Source organism: Hyaena hyaena, unplaced genomic scaffold (assembly GCF_003009895.1).
Source record: "Hyaena hyaena isolate Hyena2069 unplaced genomic scaffold, ASM300989v1 scaffold_922, whole genome shotgun sequence".
In the NCBI taxonomy this organism is placed as follows: Eukaryota; Metazoa; Chordata; class Mammalia; order Carnivora; family Hyaenidae; genus Hyaena; species Hyaena hyaena.
In genome coordinates, this window is record NW_024081557.1 from 87,175 (window position 1) to 96,860 (window position 9,686).

Consider the following 9,686-nt stretch of genomic DNA (forward strand, 5'->3'; position numbering starts at 1 on the left):
CCTAGAAATAAATAAATAAATAAAACATTAAAAAAAATCAAAATATATAAAGAAATATAAGCTCAATTTCTAAAATACATATATACATACAGAAACACATAAATAAATTAAATATGGGCAAAGACTTGAAATAGTCATTTCTCCAAAGATATACCAATAGCCACTGACACAGTAAAAAAGGTTAACCCTCACTAATCATCAGAGAAATGTAAATCAAAACCAAAATGAGAAATTACATCACCCCTGTTAGAATGGGCATTATCAAAAAAACAAACACACACACACACACACACACACACAAAACAGAAAATAAAAAATGTTAGGAAGAATACAGATAAAGAGAAACTTTGTGCAATGTTGGTGGAAATGTCAAATGACACAGCAGCTATAAAAAACAGTATGGAGGTTTCTACAAAAATTAAAAATAGAACTAATGTATGATCCAACAATCCCACTGATGAGTATCCAAAAGTATTGAAAATTCCAGTCAAACAGTATTTGCTCCCCAGGTTCACTGCAGCCTTATAGCCAAGAGATATAAACCACCTAAATGGCCATTAACAGATGAATGGATAAAGAAAACGTGTTGTATTCATACAATGGAATATTATTCAGATTTAGAAAAATAAATTTTTTCATATGCTACACAATGCAACCTATATGAGGTCTCTGAATTAGTCAAACACATAAACATGAAAAGTAAGATGTTGTTTGCCAGGGGCCAGCAGAAGACAGAAATGCTGTTCAATGGGTATAGAGTTTCAGTTAAGAAGATAAATAAGTTCTAAAGATATGTTTGTACAATACATGCACATAGTTGACTATACTGTTATGTAAACTTAAATAATATTTAAGAGGGTAGATTTCATGCTATGTTTCTTACATTAAAAAAAAAATTCTGCCCATATTGAACTTACTTTTTAGTGGGAAAAGACAAACTAGTAAATAATAGTGAGAAATGCTGCAAGGATGTTAGAAGCAAAAGAAGAAACTAAGGATGTGTGTGCAGTTTCAGTAAATAAATATTTTCTTACTAAATTGGCATATGAGGGGGCCTGGGTGGCTCAGTCGGTTAAACGTCTGACTTGGCCTCAGGTCATGATCTCTCGGTTCAGGGGTTCAAGCCCCGCATCAGGCTATGTGCTGACAGCCAGCTCAGAGCCTGTAGCCTGCTGCAGATTCTGTGTCTCCCTCTCTCTCTGACCCTCCCCTGCTCACGCTGCATCTCTCACTCTCCCTCTCTCAGAAATAAATAATAATTAAAAAAAAAAATTAAAAAAAATTTAAACTGGCATCTGAGGGAAGAACGTGAGGGAAGTAAGGAAGTAAGCCATGTGGAATGCCCAAGGCATCCAGCCAGGCATGGAGAGAAACTAGGAAGGATAAAGACCCTGAATTGGAATCATGCTTCACATATTTTAAAACAACAGCAAGAACATTTAGTGTGACTGACAGGAGTGAGCAACGGGGAGGTTGAAGATTTTGTCAGATAGGCAGTTGAAGGACAGGATCCTGTACAGGCTTGTAAGCTTGGGAAGAACTTTGATTTTTTTTTTTTTTTTTTTTTCTGAATAGGATGGGAAACCTTGATAGCAGAAGAGTGTTTTAAGCTTTATATTTTCACAATATCACTCGACCTACTCTGTTTGAGTAGAGAGTATAGCGCAGAGCTAAAAGCAGTGAGACCAGCAAGGTGCTTATTGCATATTCGTAGGTGAGAAACAGTACATGTGAGAAGAGATTATCAGTCTCCTACTGTCATTTCTTGTACACATCAGAGCACAAAGACTTCCCCACAGTTTCCACATTCACTCTGCTGGTGCAAATATAATCCCTTCACTTGTGTGGCATCTTACGTCTGGATCCTGGTTAGGGAGCTGGCAGTCCATCCCACTTTACTGTATTTTATCGGTATCTACACCTCCTGTGTTTTGCTATTACCTCATACACTAACACAGAGGGTAGAGGAATGGCAAAGAGGGCAAGTCCTCTCAGAGTTAAGACCAGCACTAGAAGAATAGATACATCTACATAGTTTTCCCATTGCCATAGGTTCTTATATTTTGTCAGGAAACAATTATGAGGGAAATATAAAGGACTTCTCTACTTAATTTCAGAAGGCCTTTTATTTGTCATAAAAAGAAGCATGGCACTTTTGCTTCTAATTGTTGCTTTTCACAAAGTCACCACAAATTCCCTAAATTATTGATGCTCTCCTCAAACTGTGGCACGATGTTGACCTACATTCCAAATTTTCAGTGGCCTGAGTTCTCACCTGTACAGTGCCCTCATGTTCATCTTAGTAAAGGCTGGGACAGTCTGCAGGGGAGTCGCCTAATCAGATTTTATTTTCATCTACCATAATTTCTGAATAAGGTAATAACATCAACACTTTTTTCTCCTGACTTTGCAAAGAATTTCCACAGAGAGGAAAAGAAATAAAAACAGCTGCAAAATGTTACAAACCAAGGGACCATATGAGGTGAAAGTTAAAATGAGAAAAATGTCCACATTACTTTGGGCAATGTAACTCCAGGGAAATAGTAACTCAGCACCTGAGAGCTAAATAATTCTAGAGGAATAAGTATATGTTCTGGTATTCTGGGGGAAAATGACATCATAGAGAGATTAGGTCCATTAAAACATACATTTGTAGACATGTTGGTGTGAAATTGCTTTTAGAGATGGGAAGAGCAGAAAAGCTCATCTTATTTGTCTAACAATTCTATTGGGTGCTTTTCACTAAAAGAGAACCATCCATATGTTTATAACAGTGAAATTGTGAATTGCAATATGTTTCAAATTACATGAGAAACTAAAGAAAATTTATCAGTTTCAGACCATTGAGTAATGCTTCCTTGTTTAGAGTTTGTCTCTAAATTTTGTGATTTTATGAATAATTCAGAGCAATGACTTCACCTTCTTTCTCTACCATAATATTTGGCAAGTTTCCACTTCATTTTTGTTACAAAGATACAGCTGAGTTCTTAGAATAGGAATAATGTTTAGAATGTATTTTTCCATAATAAAAATATTATGAAAGGGGCAATGAAGATATAGCTTATGAAGCACTGAAGTATGATACTTAAAACAGTTTGAGCCTTAAGGTGAGCTGGTGTCTTGGTAACTGTTGATGGTGAAAAAAAAAGAAGATACAGCATTGGGCCAGCCTGGGGAAAGGTAAATTACACTCAGTTATAGATCTGTGACCCAAATCAAAACAAATTCAAGCTTAAATGGAACTGATGTTAATACCGAAACACTGGATAGGTGGAGACAGACCAGGATGGCCACGTGAGCGATCATTTTATTTTAAAGCAGACTCCAGCCACTGGAATATGAAACCAAAAAGTACTAGGCACTTCATTAGCACATCGATCAAAAACATTTGGAATAATAATGTAAATTCAACTGTTAATATGTAATCGAGACAAAAAATAATCATAACTAATGGGAAAATCCACTAGACTTGGTTCATGAGAAATCTACGATTTACTATATACCTTGATACTAAACTTTCCTAGTTCTAAATGTGCCTCAAGTTTACTTCAGTCTTATCAAATGCTTATAGCCTTTGGTAGGAACGGGCTCAGTAGTGAAGGCAGTCAAGCATGCAGATGTCTGCCCGGAACAGAAAGAAGCCAGGAGAAGAAGGATTCTACCCTTGGATGAGCCAACCTGGAGCTAATATTCTTCCCTTTTCAAGAGGGAAAAAAACCAAAGTCTTCATCAGCAGCCTTACTTTCCACCACCATGCTCCCAGATGACCTCAAGGATCCAAGGAAATTAAAAGTAGTTTCTGCTGATAAAACCATTGGATTCTCTGATATCGTTCAAAAAAATTACTCTATGCCTTGCTTCAGCTATCTCCATCCTAGAATAACCTATCTTTCCCTAATGTAGCAATCAAAATTAATGTAATTTTCTAAGAAATCTTCTTAGATGATTTCTCTCATCCCAGCCGGAAATTATCTTTTTTAAAATTTATCCATTCAAAGGACTGACTACATAAATAGGAATTGATTTGGATATACTATTGCATTTATAGCCATCTACCTTGCATTTCAGTGATTTCTGTGTTTCTGACTTGTAAATATTGTCAGCCTTACAGAATTAGCGGTATGGCTTTCCAAACTTACGTCTCTCTTTCTCTCCTCCACCCCTATCTTCACTCCTCACCAAGATTAGCAAACTGTCAATAAATGTTCACGAAACAGAACCAGGCATGTAAATGCCCCAAATTCCTTAATTTGTATAAACACAAGTCCATGCTCACCCTGGACAACAGAATATAATTGTTTTCTGCCAGTGTACATGTTGGTATCAATTGCTGTAGGGTCAGCAACCAAGCCTTATATTGGATGTGTGAATCTTATCAAAGTATACGTATTGAAACAGTGCATGTCAAGTGCACATAGAACCCAACAAATACTTTATCATAATTTCTCCAAAGTATTAATCCTTCTCCTGGCATTACAATCAAATGAAAGAGACTTTATCTCGACTGGAAAAAAAAAAAAGTTTGCTGCTTTTATGAAACTATTGTACAATTGAAAATAATTCATGTAACAGTTTTTCCTCAGTGTTAAGATTAAATGTTCCTCTATGTGATTCTGTGTTTGCATTCTTTTCCAGTCTGTTGATAGACTTTGCCTCTGCTGATATAATCCACTTAGCATTCTAGGTTTTCTGCTCTTTTCAAATGTGTATTTTTGATAGGTATCTCAACTTTCAACCTTTGGACTATAGTAAACACTTTTTTTAAAAAAAATAGTATTTGTATTGAATCACATATTTTAGCAAAAATTTGCTTGTAGAAACATAGCCTAAGCCAAATAATTAATAGCCAAGTGACATTTAGAATGGTCTTAAGCATGTGTTAGATCTATAAAACTTTTCACAAAAATTAACTACACAAGTTCATTTGTAATTCTTTGCTTTCACTAATTTCTTCTTCTTTAAACTATATTCGAACATTAGCTTTTATATTGCCAGCCATACATTAAATTTATTGTCACTACTTTTCTGCTTCTTCCAATTGAGCTAGCTGCTAATCACATTATTTAATTAGCAGTGCAACCATTATTCACCCACCTTATTTTCCTTCCATCTGGATTTCTGGGTCACCGTTCACTTTCACATCAATTCATATGTGACTCATAAATCCACATAGACTTTTGGCTGACACTAAAATACAATTTGAATTTCCAGATCTACATTTTCCTTTACTTTTGGAAAAATATAACTATCATTGGGGCCAATTTTCTTATTTTTTCCTCAGGAATCATTCACAATTCTTGTTCAAATTTCATTCCCTGAAATGAATAAAGATCTTCACTAAATGACTGGATTTAATGTATCATGTTTTCTCATCTGGTTTCAATAAGAAGTATTAATAACATCCCTTAGCTAATCAATAAGTATAGAGAGCACATGCAGTTAGTGGTATGTTTCTTTTCATTCTGATCCAGAATGACAAATACAGTGGTGTGGAGAATTGAGAAAAGAAATTAAACGTAGTTCCATCTGCAAGTAACAATTGCAGCCACTTTGTCAAGGGTAAAACAATCATCAATGAGCAATACAGATTGTTTGTCACCAGAATAACTGAATCAAGAGGTTCCAATCCATTGATTTTTTTCATTCCCATATGCCAGGACATCTGGGACACAAAGAAACGGTGTGTATTTGTTAATAGGCAATTCAGTGGTAGTGACTTCTACCTACTAGAAGCAGTTACCCATTTTCTCTTTAGTATGTAATTTTACACACACACACTCACACACACAAAATACTTTAGCTGATTTCTAAGGGAAACTCAGAAAGAACTATAGCATATATGAACATAATGGTAATAGAATATTGACAACAAACTAGAGATTAAAAATTTTATATGGACAGCATTTTTGGACAAACTATAAGTTTGATTTGAAAAGATAATATACATATATTGTTGAGTATAAATACATATATTGTTGACTATAATACTCAACATTTTTGTATGAATACAAAAATTCAACAACTAGGGTTTAGTGGCAATAAAAATTGTAGAGAATGTTGGATTGCATTTCATGTTTATTTCTCTTGTCACACAGCATCACATTTTCAATGGTTCATCAGGTGTTCAGTAAGCTAACATTTAAACTGTGAAAAGTACATGAATTATTATACAAATACAGTAGGACAACACTTGAGATTCCTCATATCCTCAACTTTATAATTCAGTGTGGAGACTACACTATCCTCATGTAGAAATACCATAATTATGCTCACAAATTGGTTTTTTGAAACATGCAAATTAATACTGTACCAACTGAATACATAAGTATGGGGACACAGTATAAAGCAATGATCAGTACCAGTGTGGTTAATCAAGGAAGATTTCTTGAGGGAAGTGAATTCTAAACTGAATTTGATGTATTTGTTTATTTAACACTCATTTCATGTATTCTAATTATAAAACTAATGTAATCTCACAGTAATAAATTTGTAATTTCAAATTAGTAGGAAGAATAAAAGAAACTAAGGATCCACTGTCCAAAGATAATCACTATGTAAGAGTCTGTTGTTTTCATTCCATTGTGTTCTCTGATATTTTCTACACAGATACCATAACATCACATATTCAGTATTACAATTCTCATTGTGTTTCAGCAGTGTCTATATGCACAGACTTTGAGCAATACAAATATCTCATACAAATTATGTTAAAGACAGCCCAAATAAACATATATGTGCATGTTTGCATATGATATTATATGCAATATAATATTTAGGTTTTTCTGAATTTTTATGAACATATATAATTTCAAAAAACATTTTTATTCATAAATTTTTTCTTAGTATTATTTTCTGAAAGTAGATTTCAATCATTATTTTTTAAGCTTATTTATTTATTTTTGAGACAGAGAGACAAACAGAGAGTGAGTAGGGGAGGGGCAGAGAGAGGGAGAGAGAGAATCCGAAGCAGGCTCTGCGCTGTCAGCAGCAGAGCCCACGCAGGGCTTGGTCCCACAAATGAGAAAACATGACCTACGATGAGATGAAGAGTCTGATGCTTAACCAAATGAGCCACGCAGTCACCCCTAGATTTCAAATATTCCTATAACTAATCAGAGGTCATGATCATTTTAAGTTTCCTTTTATCTGTAATATTTATAAATAATAAAAACTATTTAATTATAATTAAATATTTTAATTAATAATTATTTAATTATAACTATATAATTACTTATTCCTATTTTTAATGTTATTGCATTGATCAGGATTCCCAGGAATGTGTCAAAATGTTATTCTTAGATTCCTGCCCATTATAATAGTAATAAATTTATGTTTACAACTGTTATTGTCATACTTGATATATTAGCTAAGCATATTGGTATTATAGCGAAGTATTTTTTGTTATTGATTCTTTTATTTCTAATCAGAAATCAGTCTTGAATTCTGTTCAATAGCTTATAATACTTCAATTTTAATATTACTTTATTTTAATAAACTGTCCAGATTGAAACATAACCTTTATGAAACAGAATAAGAGTAATTTCACTGAATATTCACAGAATAAGAGTAATTTATTTTGGGATTTGACCAGGCTGCTAGGACTCATTCAGATAAGCAATGAAAGACCATTAGTGATGTTTGAGTAGAGAATCTGATGTCCAAAGTCATACACATATTCTCAGCTTGGAGACCTTATGATTTTCCAGATAACGGCAGAAATCTGTATTCAGATGTGGCAATGATAATGAAAGCAGAGATACTAAACACCTTGCAAAGGAATAAAAACTGGCTAGACTTGACAAACAATTCAAGGCATGGAAGAACGACAAACCACAGATGAGTATGAGGGTTATGAACTAGAGTGAATGGGAATAATATGGTATCATTTTTGGCATTGAGTCTCAACCTTCAGAGTTGAGACATACTGATGCAAAATGTCACAAGTAATGTATTACTGATAAGAAAGTCTCTTAATCATGAATAATTTATTCTTTCATGAATTAAAGAAGATTCAAGGTCTTCCCCGAGAATGACACTACCCACTTTCACTCCTGTATGCTTCCTTCAGAGAGAAAGAGAAGTTGGCAGACGTATTACTAACATTGGGACTTCTCTCTCTCCCACCCTAGCTGTAGTCTTAGCAAATGAGCATAACTTTAATGAGAGCAACAGGTAAACGTTTATTCTCCTGGACTTTAGTTCTCAGATAAGAGGAACTTTGCAGGAAAAACTAATCTGTAGAACAAAGGAAAAATAATATTTATGTTATATGTAACATCTAGAAAGAAGTCACTTTTTGAAGGAGGCTTAAACCAGTAGATCCAAGAGTGAAAAGAAGATTCTTTTCCACACACATCTCGCTTATGCTATCCTACTCCACCTTCCACCAGTGCAGACCTACTACTCTCTGGCCTTTGCAATTGACTCATAGAAGGTCCTTCTTGTGAAGTGCAAATCACCTGTTTTCATGTTTATGGAAATATCCACATAATCCGCATAATCACAAAACCTAGTCCATTTACAAAACGGTTTTCAGGGCCAAAAAGATAGCCTGTGGAATTTCACTGAGGAATTTGTTTAATTCATATTCCTTTGAGAAGTAATATTCTCAATGAGGAAGGACTATTAACTCAGTACTGTTACTATATGTCTTTTATGAAAGATACATATGGCTGCTGGAAAAGAAAATATCTTATTCCATAAACCAATATAAAACTGTTTTCTTGAAATAAGACAATGTTTTTCCTGAAACATGTTTATTTAGTTAATATATGCTTTCTTGAAATTCTGTCCTTATTGTTCCATTTTATTTTGCTACATGTTGATTATATTGATGAAGCTGGAGATTCTGAGGTTGTAAGAGACTTTCCAATACCGAAATTGTATAGTAATACATTATCATGTGACATAAAAGTAAGAAGTCCTGAGTTCAGTGTCATTTTTAAACTTAATTATCCTAAATATGATTGATGACTGAGGGATCTTATTAGCCATAAGTCAAATCTTTTCTAATTTTTTATTCACTCTACTTTTGAAAAATTAAATCTTCGCTGTACAGCTAATCAGAATCTCAACATTGTTCATTTCATTACCCAGTCTTTCCTGCATGAAATAATGTCAAGTTTAAATTCAAATGCATTATTGCAATAATGCATTTTTACACCAGTTTATTTAACCTTACTTAAATCTCAAGGAGTACTTCACTTATTTTTCTATCCTCTAATAAAAAAAAAATAAGTACTTTATCCATACATGCAAAAACAATTAAGTTTTACTAAGTATTTTTTTAAATCCTAAGCAAAATAATTTAAGCAACATATTTTTAAAAGGTGATATATTTTTAATATTTTCAAATGAGTTTACTGTGATGAGATTTTGTGAAAACAGTATGACAGTTTTCAATGGATATTTTGGGAAAAAATAAAATAATTCAATACCAGTGTTTCTAAGTTTGGGGCACAAAGGATCACACGTGTCTGATTAAAACATTAAGAATACTAGAAAAATTCCAAAGGTAATTATTACCTTTGTTATTTAGTATGTATTTTTCTTTTTGATTTTGGTCACCTGTATTTCTAAGCCATTTCTAATGAGCATTTATTATGGTGTAAGGTTTAAAGATAACTTTATTTACATCAAATTTTATATATGTTTTTATTATTTATTCTTTTTAAGCAAGGATTTGG